The sequence below is a fragment of the Otolemur garnettii genome, unplaced genomic scaffold (assembly GCF_000181295.1).
Source record: "Otolemur garnettii isolate 467f Iridium unplaced genomic scaffold, OtoGar3 scaffold00018, whole genome shotgun sequence".
Classification (NCBI taxonomy): Eukaryota; Metazoa; Chordata; class Mammalia; order Primates; family Galagidae; genus Otolemur; species Otolemur garnettii.
The window spans coordinates 16,612,303-16,632,398 of NW_003852413.1; the positions used below are offsets into that span (position 1 = coordinate 16,612,303).

General features: G+C 35.5%; 1 protein-coding gene and 1 non-coding gene across 2 annotated transcripts in view; both read right to left on the reverse strand.

The window, feature by feature from the left end:
* TANC2 (tetratricopeptide repeat, ankyrin repeat and coiled-coil containing 2) overlaps nucleotides 1-20,096 on the reverse strand; it is a 346,976-nt gene that overhangs the window by 201,472 nt on the left and 125,408 nt on the right. The gene's annotated exons all lie outside the window — the stretch shown is intronic.
* Nucleotides 16,639-16,745, reverse strand: LOC111724069. The gene has a single exon (XR_002772436.1). It is a non-coding gene; the product is annotated as a U6 spliceosomal RNA (small nuclear RNA).

The following is a 20,096-nucleotide window of genomic DNA, read 5'->3' on the forward strand; positions in this document are numbered from 1 at the left end:
ATTAACATTTATTATCCTTTGGAAATAGACAACTAAAGTATAACATGTTAACTCAATGCAACAGATCGAGCTAGCCGTGGAACAGAAACTAAAATATGAATCTTGGATTAAACTCATGGCTTAGTCATAGTACACACAATAGATGCTATGTATGCCTCTAAATTAAGTGGCCTATGTAATTACCTGTAATAGTAATATGCCACTTACCTCTCAAGGTTATTGTAAAGATCTAAATGAACTCATCTTTGTACAATTAGCCTAGTGCCCTGTACACAGAATGTGTTCAATGCTGCATTTGTTCTTAGCATATTATGATGGTGATGATATGACAGGCAATATGGGGGTATGAAGATGTATAAAGTAAATTTTAAAATGCTGATCAGGACGTCTGGCATCTAGAGAGAATTTATGATATCGAAATATAAGAAGTTAATTTATTCACACTTCTTGTCTTAGTTCTGCCTGCCTCTCTCCCCACCTTTAAAAGGATAACGATTACTTGATGGACAAAACATTCTCTTTAGAGGAATATACAGTGTGGTCGTAAAGTTTGTGTTATAATAAGAAGAGTTCTCTTGTCTGTATAACAAGGAAAAATATACTATGATATGTTGGAGAAAAGGTGTTTAAAATATGAGAAAGCTAGGAAAAGTTCTTTTTGAATGTCTTACCAACTGTGATTTTTTTTTTTTTTTTTGAGATACAGTTGCCCTGGATAGAGTACTATGGCGTCGTCATAGTTCATAGCAACTTCAAACTTTTCGGCTCAACAGACTACAGGCACTCAACACAACGTTCAGCTAGTTTTTCTATTTGTAGTAGAGATGGGGTCTTGCTTTTGTTTAGGGCGGTCTCAAACTCCTGAGCTCAAGCAATCCACTCATATCGGCCTCCCAAAGTGCTAGGATTACAGGCATGAGCCATTGTGCTCAGCCCCCAACTCTGATTGAAAAGTATGCTAAGCTGGGGTGGCGCTATGGCTCAAAAGAGTAGGGCACTGGCCCCATATGCCGGAGGTGGCGGGTTCAAACCCAGCCGCGGCTAAAAACTGCAAAAAAAAGAAAACGAAAAGTATGCTAAGTTATATTAGATCTAGGATTCTGGTATTATAAAATTTTAAGTATAAATTCTACCCATTCTATGACTTCGGTATGCATCAAACTCCACTAGATTCTAAACTCTCTGAAGGCAGAAACAAGAGGATATTTATCTCAGAAAAGTATTTTGAAAAAGATAAATAAAACACTCATGTTGTTGTTTTCCATTTTGCATTAGCTATCAACAATCGCTGAAAATATGCTAAGTAGGCAGAATTAATAAAATTCCTTGAAAAAATAGTTTTATATACAGTAAGGAACTGAAGTTTGGTGTGGTGGGACATGCCTGTAATTCTAGCACTTTGGGAGGTTGAAGCAGGAGGATCACTAGAAGCTAGGAATTGGTGACTAGCCTAAGCACTGAGACCCCCATCTCCACACAAAAAAAGAAAAATTAGTGGGGTATTGTGGTGCACACCTGTAGTCTCAGCACAAGGATGGCTTGAGCCAGGAGTCTGAGGTTTGCAGTGAGCTATAATGATGCCAGCATACTCTAACCTAGGCAACAGAGCAAGATCTTGTTCTAAGGAAAAAAAAAAAAGAACTGAGAAACAGAGTTAGATAGTAAGCATGTATATGTAATAGTCATCATTAGCTGATAATTCCAAATTGATTTCTCTAAGGCAGACTCAAAAGTTTAAGGAAGAAAACAAAAATAATGGAAGGTTATTTAAAATCTTTTTTTCTAAAAGATGGAGACTTTACATTTTTTGTATTAACCTAGATAGAGGTAGAACACATTCTGCTTAGTAAATTACTATAAGAACAGAGAAACAAGAATCCAATGTACTTTATTCTAATATGAAGGCAGCAGGTGAGCTAATGGGGGATAAGCAAGGGGGGGAGAAAGAGGGGAATGGGGGTCATGGTGTATGACACATCTCTTAGGGGCAGGAAACAATTATAAGAGGGACTTTAACAAATGCCATCAGTATAACCTAATTCTTTGTACCATCAATGAATCCCAAACAATAAAGAAATTAAATAAATAAAATCTTTTTTTCTTTCCTTTTCTAAAACTTCAGAAAAGTAAACTGAAGAAGACCCAAGCCAATCACTGAGGGAAGTAAAAACTGCTATAATCTGCATAAAAACATGAATATTGTGCCAGTACTATAATAAAATTCTGTAAAGATTAAAACAATTAAATCTTTGTTCAATGGACAAAAATGACTATTGAGACATTTCAAAGATTAAGTGTGAAGGCCAATAACTTTCTGGCTTGTTTTTGGAATGTGCGTGCAGTTGCTACTAATCACAACAAAGAACACTTAGTAATTCCAATCCTGGGTTAAGAATCACATTCTGACCTTAGAATAGTTATCAGAAATTTTCAGTCTTTGTAAGAAGACAAGTTGCTTTTCAATCTCCTAAAACCTTTGTATTTGGCTGGGAGAGAGGTCAATAAAAAGATGATTAATTCTTGAGAAGAACAGGGTATGGAAAACTCTGATAGAAAGTAAACCAGGAAAAAGGAGACCTAGCTAGAGGAACAGAATTTGCTTTCTGCCAGTAAAGGTTTTGATTTAGAGGTAGAAGCAGGGATTTTTACTCTGGCTTTCCCTAAAGACATGAAATATTGTTTGCCTTACTGTTCTTGGTTATATGGTAATAGGAGTGTGGTCTGTAAGTATGTAAAAAGTAGATACTGATGAGGTTTATTTTTAATTAATTATTATTATTATTATTATTTTGAAATAAGAGTCTCACTCTTGTCACTTTTAGTAGAGTACCATGCTGTCACAGCTCACAGCACCTCCAACTCTTGGGCTCAAGCAATCCTCTCGCCTCATCCTCCCAAGTAGCTGGGACTTCAGGAGCCCACCACGATGGCTGGCTAGTTTTTCTATTTTTAGTAGAGACAGGGTCTGGCTCTTGCTCAGGCTGGTCTCCAACTCCTAAGCTCAAGCCATCCACTTACCTCAGCCTCCCACAGTACTAAGATTATAGGTGTCGCCACTGATTAGGTTTAGGTCTTTCTTCCTTTCTTTCCTTTTTTTTTGAGACAAGGTCTCACACCGTCACTCAGACTAGAGTGCAGCAACATGATCATACCTCACTGCAACCTCAAACTCCTGGGTTCAAGAATTCTTCCTTGCTCAGTCTCCTGATCCTGAGTAGCTGGGACTATAGGCAAGCCACCAGGCCTCAACCTTCCCGAGTGCTAGAATTATAGGTTTCTTAAGCTTTTTCAAAATCTCCTGGTTTTTTTTGTTTTGTTTTAAATTTCATAACATTAAGGGGATATGAATGTTTTCGTTATAGGGATAGCTTTTACAATGGACTATTAGTGGGCCCATCACCCAAATAGTATTCATTTTTACCTTTTCCCTCCTTCCCCCTCATGATTTCCAATGACTTTTACTTTTTTCTGTGCGCATGTGCGCCCATCAATTAGTTCCAAATTATTAGAGAGTACATATGCTGTTTGTTTCTCTGAAACAGGGTCTCCTTATACTCCAGGGTTCAAGCGAGTCTCCCATCTCAGCCTCTCAAGTAGCTGGATCACCACACCTGGCTCACACCCCTGGGTTTTAAACTAAGTACATAAAAACACATTGCTCTATTTATCATGTCATTTTAAGATTTGAAAAATATACTAGCAATAGAATGGGGGCAGAAGCAGTGTTGCATAATACATAAAAGAAGAATGAAAGCTAAAAAGTAAATCTTGAATAAAAACATTTATATATTTTAATTTTTGCCATTTTACTAACATACCTCCCTAGATGTAGGGAAAAGAGAAAACAGAATTACACAGGGTCATGGAACAACAAATGGGAAGGAAGAGAACAATAAAGACAGAGTTTTGGTTTTTTTTTCCCCTAGACTCAGAACAATCAGAGTTTTTGTAAAATTTTGCACTAAAGCTAAATGTTAACTCCAAAATGCATACATGTGCCTATGGCTAGAAACAAATAACTTGAAAATGTTTCAGTATTTATGAAAGACAAAAACCTAAAAATCTCATTAAGGAGATTTTGCTTCTGTATTCAATAGATTTCAAATTTTAAAGGAACTTTGGAGATCATCTAGATTGATCAGTCTTAAAGTGTGGTCTGTGGCTAGGAGTGGTGGCAGGTTAACTATCAAAAACTGAAGTGGTACACACCAATCTGTGTTTTAAAAATCCTTTAAAAGAATCTGGTTTCTTGTACCCTCAATGAATCCCCAACAATAAAAATCAAACGAACAAACAAAAAACCCTTTACAAGATTCTGGCTGGGTACAATGGCTCATGCCTGTAATTCCAGCACTCTGGGAGGCCAAGGCGGTGGAATGCTTGTTCTCAGGAGTTTGAGACCAGCCTGAGCAAAAGTGAGATTCCCATCTGTAAATACAGCCAGGTATTGTGGTGGGCACCTGTAGCACCAGCTACGCGGGAGGTTGAGACAAGAGGATTGCTTGAACCAAGCATTTGAGGTTGCTGAGAGCTATGACGCCAGAGCACTCTACTGAGGGCTTCAAAATGAGACTTTGTCTCAAAAAAAAAAACAAAAAAAACTATGAAATAATATTTTTAAAAGTCTTAAATGTTGTTTACACTTCACTTAAACATCCACTAATACTAGATATTTGTATCAGGTGAATTCACATCCAAACCAAGCAACTGATGCAATGTAGATAAAAACAAAACAAAGTAAATAGTAATATCGAAGTGATGTTTGGTAAAAGAGACATATTTAATGCTCCCTTTCCCTTTTTTCACTGGATGGGAAAGGGACTTTCAAAAAGAAAAACCAAAATACACAATCAATCAAGCAATCGGTATATGATCCTGACCCCTCCTTTGCTTAGAACAGCTTTTATTTTATGCCTACATTACAGCCACAGGCTTTCTACATGGCAACGGTTTTAGTCTGTCTGTTATGATTTAGTTTATTTTCGTTTGCATGTCTATGTAGCTTCTTGCTCTTAAATATTTGACTTTATTGAACTGCGCTGTGAATTTAAAAAACACAGTAGAGAATCAGTCCTAAATTTCTACTGCTATACTACAACACGTCCAACAGCAATCTGCTTAGGGCTATTTTCTTTCAGGTAAACTCTATTTAGACACAATTCTTGAAAAATCTTTCCTGTGTTTTTAAATTTTATGCAGCATTTTGGGTCTTCTAATCTGTTCCATGTTTCTCAGTTTCAGCTCCCTGAATCTTTCTCTTCACTGATGCTATTTGACTCACTCTGCTAAATTCACTTTCCCACAACTCTGAAGGAATAAAAAGTTAACATGGTTTGGTTTTAGATTCCCGAAAAATAAAATCTGTCAATTATCCAGAGACTGTACTGGCATTGGCATTTTTGCCTTTTAAGGAAAGTTATAATGAGGTATGTAATTACCACAAGCAGTTCTATTTTATTTAAAATTTTTATTTTATTTATTTATTTTTTTTGAGACAAGAGTCTCAAGTTGTCCTGGGTAGAGTGCTATGGCATCATAGCTCACAGCAACCTCTAACTGAAGCTCAAGTGATCCTCTTGCCTCAGTTTTTCTTTTCTATTTTTGTAAAGACAGGGTCTCACTTTTGCTCAGGCTGGTCTGGAACTTGTGAGCTCAACAAATTCACTTGCCTCGGCCTCCCAGAGTGCTAGGACTACAGGCATGAGCCACCACACCCAGCCTGCATAAGCAGTTCTAAATTTATTGTTTCATACATAATTCCAACAATACTAAATAAGAGCTTTAAATTCTCAGGGGCGTCTCAAGGCAGTAAAAACTATTTTTCCCTTAAGAATATGTAGAATTGTTTGATAATAATAACCCTAGTGTATTTTATTACATAGATTCAATTATAATAAAGGTTAGGTTAGATAATGTTCCTTGAAATGTAAACATACAGTAAATTAATAGATTTATAAAAATAAATGTCTGCACTAATTCTTTTAAAGAAAGGAATAAACAGCAAATAAAAGATGGCAAAATTTCTATTGTGCTACCTAAACATAAAAAATGGTTGAGAGAAACAATCAGGTTGGACACTAAAGGGGAAATATAAATAACCTTCTGGGTCGGTGCCTATAGCTCAACCAGCTAAGGCGCCAGCCACGTACACCTAAGGTGGCGGGTTCGAATCCCCAGCCCGGACCCGCCAAACAACAATGACGGCTGCAACCAAAAAATAGCCGGGTGTTGTGGCGGGCGCCTGTGGGCCCAGCTACTTGGGAAGCGGAGGCAGGAGACTCACTTGAGCCCAGGAGTTGGAGGTTGCTGTGAGCTGTGATGCCACGGCACTCTACCCAGGGGGACAGCTTGAGGCTCTGTCTCAAAAATAAATAAATAAATAAATAACTTTCCCAGCTTTCTTATTTTATAATTGTGTACATATATAATGGAAGATTACTATAAAGAAAACAGAAAATGGGGCTTGGAGCCCATCGCACTGTGGTTTACAGCCCTGGCCACATATACCAAGACTAGCAGATTCAAACGTGGCCAGGGCCAGCTGAACAATGACAACTGCAACAAAAAAATGGCCGAGTGTTGTGGCAGCCAGCTATTTGGGAGGCTTAGGCAACAGAATCGCTTGGGCCTAAGAGTTTGAGGTTGCTGTGAGCTATAACACCACAGCAGTCTACCTAGGGTGACACAGTGAGACTCTGTCTCAAAGAAAAAGAAAATAGAAAATGGTTATTATAATTTATTTTCTCAATCCAATTAGACTTTAACAGGTAGGATGATACTGCAGATATGACATTAACTCTGTTGCTTTTAGTTGTTCTTCTGTTTTTATGTGCACAGGTGGACTTAAAATTTAGTAAATCTATCAAATATTTCTAAGTTTTCAAAATTATTTACACCGCTGGTAATAAAGACTACTTAAAAGTTTTATGGTATGTCTGTGAACATATACGAATGATAATAAACATAGGTAATGTTCAGTGCTTATTACACGGCACACAGTTCTAAGCATTTGATATAGGCTGTTCATCCTCACAGCATTCCTTCAAGGCAGCTACTGTTAAACTATACACATTTTGTAAAAGAGGAAACTGAAACTTGGAGAGTGTGAATAACTTCTAAAAAGTCACACAGCTTGCAAGTGGTACTACTGAATCTTGTATGTTTGTCTGCAAAGTTCAGATAAACTTCTATAAACTGCCTTTAAGTATGTACTTCAAGCTAGAGGAACATATGAGTCTTTACACATAGCTCTCTCATTTGAGAGAGAGTATTTAAGCTCAGTGGATACAAATAATATCACTAAATACAAATTTCCACTCACAATTAAACTTGTATGTAAGTCATACAGCGATAAGACCACAATTTATAGGTATATTCCACACTAATCTGTGGTTCTTCTCAGAATTCTCACAAACGTGGACAGGGCTACTGAAAAATGTGAAGGTAATACATACAAGAAGCTCTCTTATCCTACCTTGATAGAGATCAGTAGCTGACTGGATTTTCTAAAATGTTGGAAGTGAGAAACTGATACACATATTAAACACTTTTCCTTAAAATGCAAATGTAAATTTATTAACCAAACTTTACATGTGAGGCCAAAGCCTTTTTGTTTGAATATGAGTTCCAATTATTAGTTCCTGCATAAAATGCATCAAAATGTGTAGTCTAGTCAATTTCTTTAAAATAAAACAACTAAGAAAACTTAAGTATAAATGGATTTAAAAATGTATCTTCGGAGGGCAGGTGGTCCAACTGGTCTCAAGGGCGCGGACAAATCTGACCTTCCCCTTGAGCCCTGGACCTTGAGGATGATGTCATCTCTCTTTCTGTTTTATGACCCTCACGTGCACTCCCGCCCTGAAAAGTGGATAAAAGAGAGGCAAGAGATTGAGTGGCGGGGGCGGGGCTTGGTTTTGGAGACACACTGGTGTTCCGAGTTCCACCCCCCCCCCCGCCCCCGGCTGAAATAAAGCTGCTTCCTCAAAAAAAAAAAATAAAAAATAAAAATGTATCGTCACCCTAATTCATTACAGCACTTTTTAAAGCAATCTATCTTTACTGATACCATAATTGAATTTTTTCAAAGCTTTTAAAATAGCTTTCCTAGTAACTATAACTCTTTTTTAATAGATGTCTGTCTTTTGAATTCATATTTTATTAGTTAATATATGTAATTTAATTATATTATCAGAATAACAAGTACGATGGGCATTATATAACTGCCTCTCAGTAAGCACAGGCCATCACAGGGACAAAAGAAGTATCTAGGTATGTTAGAATGTAGACTACTGATCTCTACTATATATCTTGTCTTGACAAAAGTCAGTAGGTGTCACAAAGGGAATGGAAAACAATGGAATCCTGCAAGTGGTTAGGTGAAGGTTAGTTAAAAAGCTTCTCCTGGAACTGGTAAAGCTAATCCATAGTATGCAGGTAATGTTTATATGCAGAGTGCAGATGAGAAAATAAGACAGGACTCAGAAGCCTAACAGGACATCTTCAGATGTTATCATGCTTGTAAGGAACTAATAGTTAAGATTCAGATTTGGAAATAAAGTCCAGAGTATAAAATCTTACTAATCTCTATGGTGCCTGATTAAAGCCAACACCCATAATTGAAAGGAGAGTGATGGAGTAGGAAACTAAAGCTATGATTTCTATACAGAAATCATTTCTATTTTGTCATATTTCAGTCTTTAAAACTACGCAATTTTGGCTTGGCATGGTGGCTCATGCCTATAATCCCAGCACTCTGGGAGGCCAAGACAGGTAGATTGCTTGAGCTCATGCGTTCAGAGACCAGCCTGAGAAAAAGAGAGATTCCATCTCTAAAAATAACCAGGCATTATGGTGGGTGCCTATAGTCCTAGCTACTCAAGAAGCTGAGGCAAGAGAATATCTTTGAGCTCAAGAGTTTGAGGCTGCTATGAGTTATGATACCATGGCACTCTACCCAGGGCAACAAAGTGAGAGTCTGTCTTAAAAAAAAAAAATCATATATATAATTTTTATGACATTCTACTATTTTCTCAATAATAAACAATTTCAGGAGTAAAGTGTCAAAACCAACAACAGAAATATAAAACAAAACTATTTTAGACAAAGGGACCTTGACTAAAAAAATAAAGTCTTTCCAAAATCCAAAGCATAATTAATAAAAAATTATATAATCAGAATAAGTTAAAAGTAAAAGAGATAGCTTTTAGTTCAATTTCACACTGTATAAACAAATGAAGTATTGTTTAAAACAAATCTAAATAGACTAGATATTAACACATCTATAAAAATGGTTCATGAAACCAATGATTTATCCCCAGAATGGGGAGGAGTAGAAAACACTGGACATTTGGTGCAATAGAGAGAATTACACAACACAACAGGGAATACTTAGTGATGATAACAAGAAAATAACAGCAAATTTTAATCTCAGTGTTGGCAAGCTAAGCTGGTCCCTTTTTGGAACTTAAAAAGGAAAAACGTATGGAGGACACAGTGGCTCATACCTATAAATACTAGCACTTTGGGAGGCCGAGGCAGAAGGCTTGCTTGAGGCCAGATGTTTTAGACCAGCCTGAGCAACACAGCAAGACCTCATCTCTACAAATAATAAAAAAAATTAGCCAGGTGTGGTGGCTCATGCTTAGTCTCAGCTACTGGGAGGCTGAAGAAGGATTGTTTGAACCCAGGAGTTCAAGGCTACAGCGAGCTATTGTTGTGCCACTACATTCTAGCCTGGGCAACAGAGGGAGACCCTGTCTTTAAAAAAAAAAAAAAAAAAAAAAAAATTAAAAAAAAAATAGCCAGGCATTGTGGCAGGCACCTGTAGTCCCAGCTACTAGTGAGGCTGAGGCAAGAGAACTGCTTGAGCCAAAGTTTGAGGCTGTTGTGAGCTATGACCCCACAGCACTCTTCTAAGGGCAACAAAGTGAAAACTCTGTCTCAATTTAAAAGAAAAGAAGTGAGAAAAACCTAAGTTATAACTACATTATGTCCTTAGTCTTGGGCTCAGGCAAACTATATCTCATGTATCAGAGGTTTTCTTTCTTTCTTTTTTCCCCCAGGAATAATTCTTCAAAACAGGTCAATTGGCATGAAGAAAGCTATATCTCTCTCTTTCCTAGTCACTGCAGTAATAGTCACAGAATCCTAAGAACTGAGGAGGGGAAGAGGAGCATGACTCATTTGTCCCACCTACTTCTGGCTTCAGTTTTAAAGTGTTTACCATCACAATTTGATCAATAAATAAAATGGTGAGTCATGCACTCAAAAATCTCACTTTAGTAACTCAGGCTCTTAACACTGTGATAGAGTTATCTGCTTTGGCCTGCTTAGCTGAAGGCATTCAACCTAAGACTATTACTGAAGCTCTAGGTAAACTCAGAATGTTTTATTAGTTTTTTAAACACATGTTTATTGAACATCTACTATGAATATATACTATACTCCAGACATTGTGCTAAAGGCTGGGGACATAAAAATAAAGAGGGACAGTACTGTCTCTGCCTTATAGGGAGACAAGACATAAACTATACATCATACTAAATACACTAAAAGTTAACAATTATTCTGATCCAAAACTGTTCCAAGTAATTTACTTATTTAATCCTTACAACAATCCTATGAAGCAGGTACTATTGTTAACTACTTTTACAGATGTGGAAACTAAGGCACAAAGAAGTTAAGTTCTTATCCAAGGACACAAACTATGTTAGATACCTTTATGCTACAGCATATTGCTAACTAATTTGAAACTTCATATTTGTAATAAATGCTAAGATGAAAAAGCCCACTGTGCTGAATATATAATTTTATCACAATCTGAACTAAGCTTCTCATTACAACATAACAATGTGAAAATGTTTATTTGTTCATTTTATTGGGATTCTTTTAAATAAAACAAGGAAGAGGAAATTACACACTTACCAATTGTTTAATTGTTTTGGTTTGAATATGAAACCAGTTCCCAGTGGAAGTAATACAAATTCACATTGAAATTCTTAAATATTAATGATTATTTTATTACTATTATAAAGAAATGAGAACACCAATATCTACCTCACAGTAAGATGGTTTCTGAATCCAGGCATGCTTTTTTTTTGGTCACATAAATTTAAGCCTTCAGATTAGAGTTTTAACTATGATCTACTCACTTTAAAAACTTAACCTGGCTAATACAAGGAAAAACAGCTTCCCTTTTCAACAAGGAAAAAAAGCAAAAGTACAGAGGACAGAAAAGCAGAGACAGATACAAAGAGGCACATAGGATCTTGCAAATGCTAATATGTGACATCATCATCAACTACTACTGTTACTGGGTACTTACTTTCAGGAGTAAAGAGGCTATAGGTACAGAGGCTATTGTAAGAATTTTACCTGCAAAAATTCATTTAATCCCCGGAAATTGAAGCTCAGAGAGGTTATATTACTTGCCCAATGTCACACAGCTGTAAGTGGTAGGTTCAGAAATACCTCATCATATTGCAAGAGTTAAGGTTAAAAGAGTTATCTGCTTTAAGGATAGCTTCAGCTATCTTAATATAAAAAGAAATTTACTGGGTGAGGATGTTAAATAGAGAAAGAGAAACTTATTTTATCTTCACAAGTCTTGAGGAGTCCAATATGACTATATATCATAGACACCAAAAAACAACCAGAGCTCTAAAAGTCTTATTTAGCTGTCAATTTCTCATTAGATGCTTCCTCTCGCCACCTCCCTCCCACCAGTTTCACGCATCCCCTCTGTCTCTTGCTCTAACGGAACAGAATACAAATACTTGCCAAACATAGACCACTGCAGCCTAAGGGTGTGGACTACAGTTCAGGAAAGAAAAGAGTATAATCATATAAGAAGAGATTCATTTTACCCAGTTGTACATGAATAATGCTGAAAAGACATTTTAAAGGATTTCAGGAAGTAAACCTAAAGATGTCAACCTCTTTTCAAACTTAGAAGCTAAACTATAATAGCACGAGGCTAATTTTTTCATAGAACACCACCAGTTAAATCTGCAACTTTTACTTTTATATACTGAAATAAACTCAGTGGAGCCTACCTTAAGAAAACCTAATATATGACATACAGATTCACCAAATCAAATTAATAAGGGATTAATTATAATAAGAGAACATGGTACAGAATCTCTTAAAATCAGGAGCTTTCCTAGTAGATTTTAAATCAGCCAATACAAACAAATAAATAGGTTTATATATAACCTTTCAGAAATATATAAATTGGGCAAAGCTTCAAATAGGGAGGAGAGACAAATGATGTGCCAAGGAAGACTACTTGAAAAATGAATAAAGATACTAACTTTATTACAAGTTGCCTTAAAAAGTCTGTGTTACTATTAATAAGAATTATAGTTTCAAAGATAATGGAATATAAATTTCTTTGTTTTGTATAAATACATTTGTGAAAATAGTCATAAAGAAGCATTGACTTATAATGTACAGTTATTAAATACATATAAATTTTTAAATTCCTATCTTCTAAATTTGCATGGTAAATTAAAAAATGTGAATATTCAACTTAGTGAATCTGTTATAGGAGACAGAAGCATAATCGTTTTCTTAATGACCTATAACTGTGAGTAGAAGTGATTAATACTTTCATTATCCTTTGATATATTAATTCTTACTATTTCAAGGTTTCCTAAATACTGGATAAAGTAATATATATAGATCTATAGGCAAAAGTCTCAAAAAAAAGAAAGTCTTTTTTTCCTAATTGTATACATTAAAGGAACCCAGTCATGTCATGAAAGTATATGCTCTTGAATAACATGCATTTAAGAATAACAATCAGGAAAATAAATAACTGAAAGAACAAGTCTAGATGAAAATTCCATCTTCTTTTTTGAGGTGACTGAAGACCACTCCAAATATTCTAATTTTCAAAACCAAGCTCCTACTCTGAGAACATTTCTAAGTTACCACGGTTAACCAAAGAACTAAAAAGAAATAATAATTAAAAGGCAAAAAAAAGTCTTTTGAGAAAATTCAACCACAAATTCAATTTATCTTAGTTTAATTATCAAATGATCTAAAAATATAAGGAAAAATCAGTAAATTTCTAGTTTAGCCTGAATTCAATGGGGGGGGGGGAATAGACAATAAACATCACATAACTTGAAAATATATTAAAATTTTTTAAATTATGCAAGAACATCCATTTGTAAACAATCTAGTTAATGAAAAAATAAGATACATTCAATGTCTTTAAGGAAGCTTGTTTACAAAATTCTAAGTTATTTTTTAAAAGGGTATTTTACATATAAGGATAAGTAGAGAGACCTATTCTGGAATCACAATCTAACAAGAGAAGTAATCTAATCTTTACATTTACATTAAAAAATTGTGTTTAACAGTTTTCCTTGCAAAGAATATTCTTTTTTAAATATGAAACTATTTTAAAAGGCTATACACATATAAAAATTTAAAGTAAAAGACACAATTAAAAATTTAAAAAATGTGCCAAATAACTGTTTCTTAGTGGATAAAAAAGCTTAAAACTAAGTGTCAAATTCTCTTAGGCCGCATTTCTTTTTCTACAAAGCTCAAAGTAGGCCTTACAGCTCAGAAATCCATGTAACACACAAATACTCTATTCATGATACTCACAGGCTTTAGTTTTTCCTCCTCGTTAGTCAAAACTATACAGTTTTTCCCCTGGAAAACCTGAAAGGCTTCTTATTCGCTGGTTATGTAGTTATCAGACCTGGCACATCAGTCATGACCCACACTTTAACCTCCAGCCAGCTCTTTACGCTATCCAGAACTTACTGTGCGTTACAGGTGATACTCCTTACAGAAGATGTTGATTATGGTCCCAAAGCACAAGAGATGCTCCCAAAGGGGTTAGAACCCCTAACAACATCATCTCCTTCTTTTTGTATCCAGAGAAGCAATGTGGTATTTGTTTTGAACAACTAATGATTTCAAGAAAGATTATACAGATGAGTCTTTTAATTAGATTGCTTTACATAAGCTTATTCTTTCAGAATACTGCAGCAAATACAGACTGTAGGATTCTATTAGGATAAAAGAAATACTATTATACAATTATTCTCTGTGGCGCAGGTTAGTTCACCCTTCTATTAGAGCAAATTGCTGGAAGAACTGGTTCTTAGGTTTCTAATGGCGCAGTGTTAACAGAGTGAATGATTCACGGATGTTCTTCTTAACATTCAGGAGTAACACGGAAGGCTAGCAGTGCAGCCCAGGTCCAGAGCTGATGAATGGTGCAGTGCTGCTGTTGTCATAGCAACCAAGAAGAAAAAAGCAGCACCATATAAGGAGCTGCGACATGGATTCTGGGAACAATTTATATTAAAAAGCTGTAAGCTCCTCATGTCTTAAAGCTATAAGCTCCTCTTATTCCTTGTCACGTTTCTCTTTGGAATTTCTGAATCAGAGCTACATGAATATACATTGTAAAATACAGTAACTAGACACCAACAAAAAACTGTATATTGAGAAAATTAAAAACATTAATAGTACATTTACAAGCCAGTATGTGTCTGGAGTATCTTCACAATTTATTGGGTTAAATGTTGAAATTAGTGTGATATTTTGTTGCAATGTAAGGAATGGTTTAGAATTTGAAATAACAGAAAACTCATTTTTAAATAGATATTAAACACATAATTAAATGCCTTTTATTCAGAAGGTATGGATAAATGTACCCAAACCGCAGCACCCCCAACTCAATGACTAGTAAAATAGCAGTGACACCAATATCAAAGAGAGGCATCCTACCTTTTGTGTTTCTTCTAGTTGCAGAAAGGTCCAAATGACACTAACTTCACTGCAAATGTTCACAGGGTTTCTACAGCAATCACTGGTAAGATAAGGTTACTATCCATCTCACACTTTTGAAGGCCTTTCCCTTCTGGGTCCAGAGAACCTTTTCCTTCTCATAAGGTTTCTCCTTACCTCCCAAGAATCAGAAGAGTTCCTTCACTTGTAGACAGTAGGATAGCTTTCAAAAGGAAAAATGGGAGAAGGGAGAGCTAGGAGAAGCACGAGTTCGTGAAATGTCATAATGGTATTCTCTGCAGTACCATGTACCAAGTACCAGTACCAAGTTTAGAGAGGGCTCTAAACTGACTTGTGCCAAAAAATAAAAATAAAAACTTTCATTAGGCTTATAAAGCATGGTCCACTCGTGCTATGTTATTTCATCTATTTAGACAGGGCAATTCCATGTAGAAATTGTTCTATATCATATCAGTGTGTGTTACATTTTCATCATCACCTATTTAATGAAATGTTCAGGTACAATACAAGGCAAAACATTAGGTAAATTTATTTTTTACATTGTTTCCTTACAGAAGCAGCACTGCCTATATAATTCTAATACAATTATATATTTGTTGGTTATAGATTTATGACACATTTATCTCCATAAAGGATAACCTCAGTAAAATGTGACTAAAAAGGAACACAATGTAGTGGGAAACATGCATTTGACTAGCCTTCTTACTGCTGTTATACTAATTGCTTAGCTACTTACCAAACATCTAGAGTAAGTCACTTAACACTCTGACCCTCAGATTCATCACAAGTATGGTTACTAACCTATTTCTATCTTCTTCCTAGAGCTATTGTGGGAATAGAATAAAATATGTAACATAAAGGCCTAAAATTCTAAAAATATGTGTTATCTTACATTAAAATAATTAAGCAAAAGAACAAGGATAAAAAGAAAAAATGAATTTTAACAGAACTTCAATAGAATTGAAAATTGCCTCAAAGAATAAATATTTTTCTAGACTAGTTTTTATGTCTGAATGGGTATTTGGTCTCCTCATACTCATACTATCACAAATAGCTTTTTCTTCTTAGAATTATAGTAAACAGGCTCGGCGCCTGTGGCTCAAGCGGCTAAGGCGCCAGCCACATACATCTAAGGTGGCGGGTTCGAATCCCCAGCCCGGCCCGCCAAAACAACAACAATGGCTGCAACCAAAAAATGGCCAGGCGCTGTGGCGGGCGCCTGTAGGCCCAGCTACTTGGGAGGCTGAGGCAGGAGACTCGCTTGAGCCCAGGAGTTGGAGGTTGCTATGAGCTGTGATGCCATGGCACTCTACCCAGGGGGATAGCTTGAGGCTCCGTCTCAAAAAAAAAAAAAAAAGAATTATAGTAAACAAAGATGCTGGGGACTAGCAGCAAAGGATTATCTAAGATAATTATGTAATTAATAGTAATAATAATTACTATTACAATATTACTAATAATAGAATTACAATAGTAATTGTAATAGCCCCAACAATAGCCCCAACATGAATTACGTCTTTAGATAATGGTAAGTTGGCAATAAATAAGTATAAACTGTTTCTATAGGATGGCAATACTGTAGAACAAGCAAAGTGATAAACTTATTTCAAATAGTCTTCAGTTACTTTGTATCTCACCTAACTAAAAAACTATAGGGCAAACTTAAAAATGAGCATTTATGTCTGATTTGAAAATTCCATGTACAGCATACCTTAGTTCTGTTTTCTTTTCTTTTTTTTTTTTTAAATGCATTGAATGCTTTATTTTGAAACTGAAACTTTCAAATGCTTTATTTTGTTTTTTTTTTGTTTTGTTTTGTTTTTTTATTGAATGGTAACTATGTACATTAATGCACTTAAAAATATGGAACGCTTCACGAATTTGCGTGTCATCCTTGCGCAGGGGCCATGCTAATCTTCTCTGTATCATTCCAATTTTAGTATATGTGCTGCCGAAGCGAGCACAGTTCTGTTTTCTTGATAGCCTAATTTCTTCCATCTAGTAAACTTTAAAAATCAAATATCGTCTTGCCCCAGTGGCTATTTTTGAGGCAAACTCCCTTTAGTTGGGACTTTTTAGAATACCAATAACTCAATACTTTAAGAAAAAGAGAGTAAGTTTCTCTCTCACCTACCAACCCCCTAAATCAAGATAAGCTGATCCAGGCATTAGATTCCAGAATAGTTCTGTAAAATACATTAACTTGGACAACAAATCATGTTTCTATTGACTTTCATTTCAATGCTGCTTATGCTTTACAGAGCTGACTGGGATGAGGACATGGTTAAAATACTTCAAAAGACAAAGTACATAGGTTTGGTTTGGTTTAAAAAATTGGACTTAACTTGAGGTAAGGGTAGAGAGATTTTGGGAGCTATTTCCCTGGCTACTGAGTTTTTACTCCCTTATGATTAAGTAAATCATACTAACACTTACAATAGAACTTTGCATTCTTTTTATCCTTTTTCTAGTCTTCTCTTTTATAAGCTTTCTCCAAGGAGTAATTATTAGTGCTAAACTCTAAAGTGCTTAAGGGTGGGGCAATATGTACAAAGAGATGAATATATGAAATCTCTGTTCTCACAGAAATAATAAAGTATCCATCCTACTTGTTATAGCAATTTGAGCTTTGGCCAAGTTTCCATGTGGGGTTATGCCTTTGCTAGAAGTGGCTACTGTTGCAGATCAGGACTTCAACCTGTAATAGCAGGGTGATGATACATCAACAAGAGAAAGAAATATATTCTCAAACTTCATATAATGTGGACCTTACAAATTAGCTAATGATTTTATCTGATGGTCAATAAAAGAGTAAAACTGTTATCTAAAAGATAAACAGGCAGGGATGGACATGTTGAGAAGCAGTATTTCTGTTTAATGAACATCATGAATGATATTTAAGGGATTTCTGAGGATAATTTTTATTATATTCAGTTTTTACTTTATATTTTGGCTTTATTACCTAAACTCTGAATAAAATTTTCTCAACTGTGTGATGCTACCAGGTGCAGTGGCTCGTGCCTGTAATCCTAACAGTCTTGGAAGCTGAGGTGGAAGGATTGCTTAAACTCAGGAGTTCTATACCAGCCTGAGCTAAAGCAAGACCTAAAAATAGAAAAATTTCCATGATGTAGTAGCAAGTGCCTACAGTCCCAACTACTTGGTAGGCTCAGGCGGGAGGATGGCTTGAGCCCAGGAATTTGATGTTGCAGTGAGCTAGGACACCACCACTGCACTCTAGTCTTGGAAACAGAGTGAGACACTCAAAAAAAAAAAAAATAAATAAATAAATAAAAAAGGGGGTGATGCTATCTCTAAATTAGAATTATAACCTCTGAGACACAGGAGCTGAGAGGCAGCCCTCTCAGGATGGTTTTACTGATCAGAGTTGAGCATAAAAAGTCCTATTTAGCTATAAGGTACACATATTAAATCTCCTTTCTCTCAACTTTCTCTCACAGATTAGTTTAAACTAATCTGAAGTTGTAAAATTCACAAAATGATATAGATTTATATTTAACTTATATTTAATGAATAACTACTTTCAGAAACCAGAAACAGACTTTAACTAGAAAGAGGGGGAAAACTTAGATATCTGACCAACTCTGATACAACTCAAAAAGCTATTCTTTACAATGTCTAAACAAAATCATAAAGACAATTCTAAAATGACCTTTTTTTTTTTAATGACAGAGTCTCACTGGAGTGCAATGGTATCATCACAGCTTACTGCAACCTCCAATTCCTGGGCTCCAGCGATCCTCCTGCCTCAGCCTCCCAAGTAGATGATACTACAGGCACGCACTACGACGCCTGGCTAATTTTTTCTAACTTGGGTAGAGATGAGATCTTTCTCTTACTCAGGTTGGTCTTGAACTCCTGACCTCAAGTAATCCTCCTGCCTCAGTCTCCCAGAGTGCTAGAATTACAGGTGCAAGCCATTGTGTCTGGCCTAAAATGACCCTTATTTCATAGTTTTTGAAATTCAGCCAATGATGTGAAAGAATGATTGACATTATAGGTACAGTGTATTTATAATAAAGAAAGGCCAGCTGAAATGAAATGTACTGCAGAATACTCTATCCTCTGATGTTTAAAAATCCTTTCCTTATCAGAGAGGGAATATTCTGTCATGCTATGTATTTATTTCTCTCATGGGCTGAGTATATCGATTTGGGTATGTAACTTTCCATATGAGAATAAAACTATCATCTATCATTATAAAAAGTTGTTATTATAATAAACATATATTCTGTGTTAAGCTTTATATCATTCTGTACTACACTTTACTTCCTGTTTTAGAGCATCACTAAGAATTTCTTTTGAATCATGGATATTTATTTGAATTTTCTGATGCTTTGTGACAGAAAAGTATTCCTGATGGCCAACATTACTTAAACTTTACATCCAACATTTGACACGTTTTAAATTGCTCATCTTCCACAGGAAGTGGGCACTTAAGCAAGTAGGGAAGGATAGGGCCAATTAAGTAAAAATAAATAGACTTCCTAGAACTGTGGCATAAAACTGTGTTGAGTTTTCTGGGGAAGATCAGAGAGGAAGGATAATGAAGGATTTTTTCCTGTGATCTTCATGGTGTTTGCCCTGGTTAACAGTGACATTCGATTCTAAAAAGCATATAAGAGATTCTTAAGTGATTTCCAACTTTTTCAACTATTACAGGTCCTTTTATTTTCCCTTCCCCTAGGACTTACATTTTAGAATATTTTTATCAAAATTTTTATTTATTAATTTAAACAAAGATATACAACTATTAAATACTACTTATAGCTTCAAATAAATGTGAGTTGATCACAGCGTGGTGATATAATACTGTGCAAAGCAAAGTAAGGTAGTTTATGCAATTTTATGACAAGCAAATGTATGTTATCTTTTAGGCATTTTAAATCTCGAGAATTACATCAGGGAATAGCATTAAATGTCTTGGAGCTTAATAGTGAGAAGGATAATAATATTTTAAAAATATATCACTGACAAATTATACTTACATGTTTGTCACAGTAAGTGCTAGGCTCAGAGAGAAACCCTGTACAAACACTTCTACATTCTTTCTCAGCTCTTAGGTCTCATTGTCTTCACTTTACATATGAGAAAACAGAAATTCAAAAAGAATTAATCTGGCCAGATGGAGAGGTTACAAATCAATGTGTTGAATTCTAACTTGGTTCTTTACCATGGGCTTCTCATCAATGTGCCCCTATTAGTTCTTTTGGGCCTAGAGTTCAGAGCCTTAACTTTGCCACATTGTAGACATCCCATAAAGATCTCTTGAAAACAAACATTACTTTAAGATG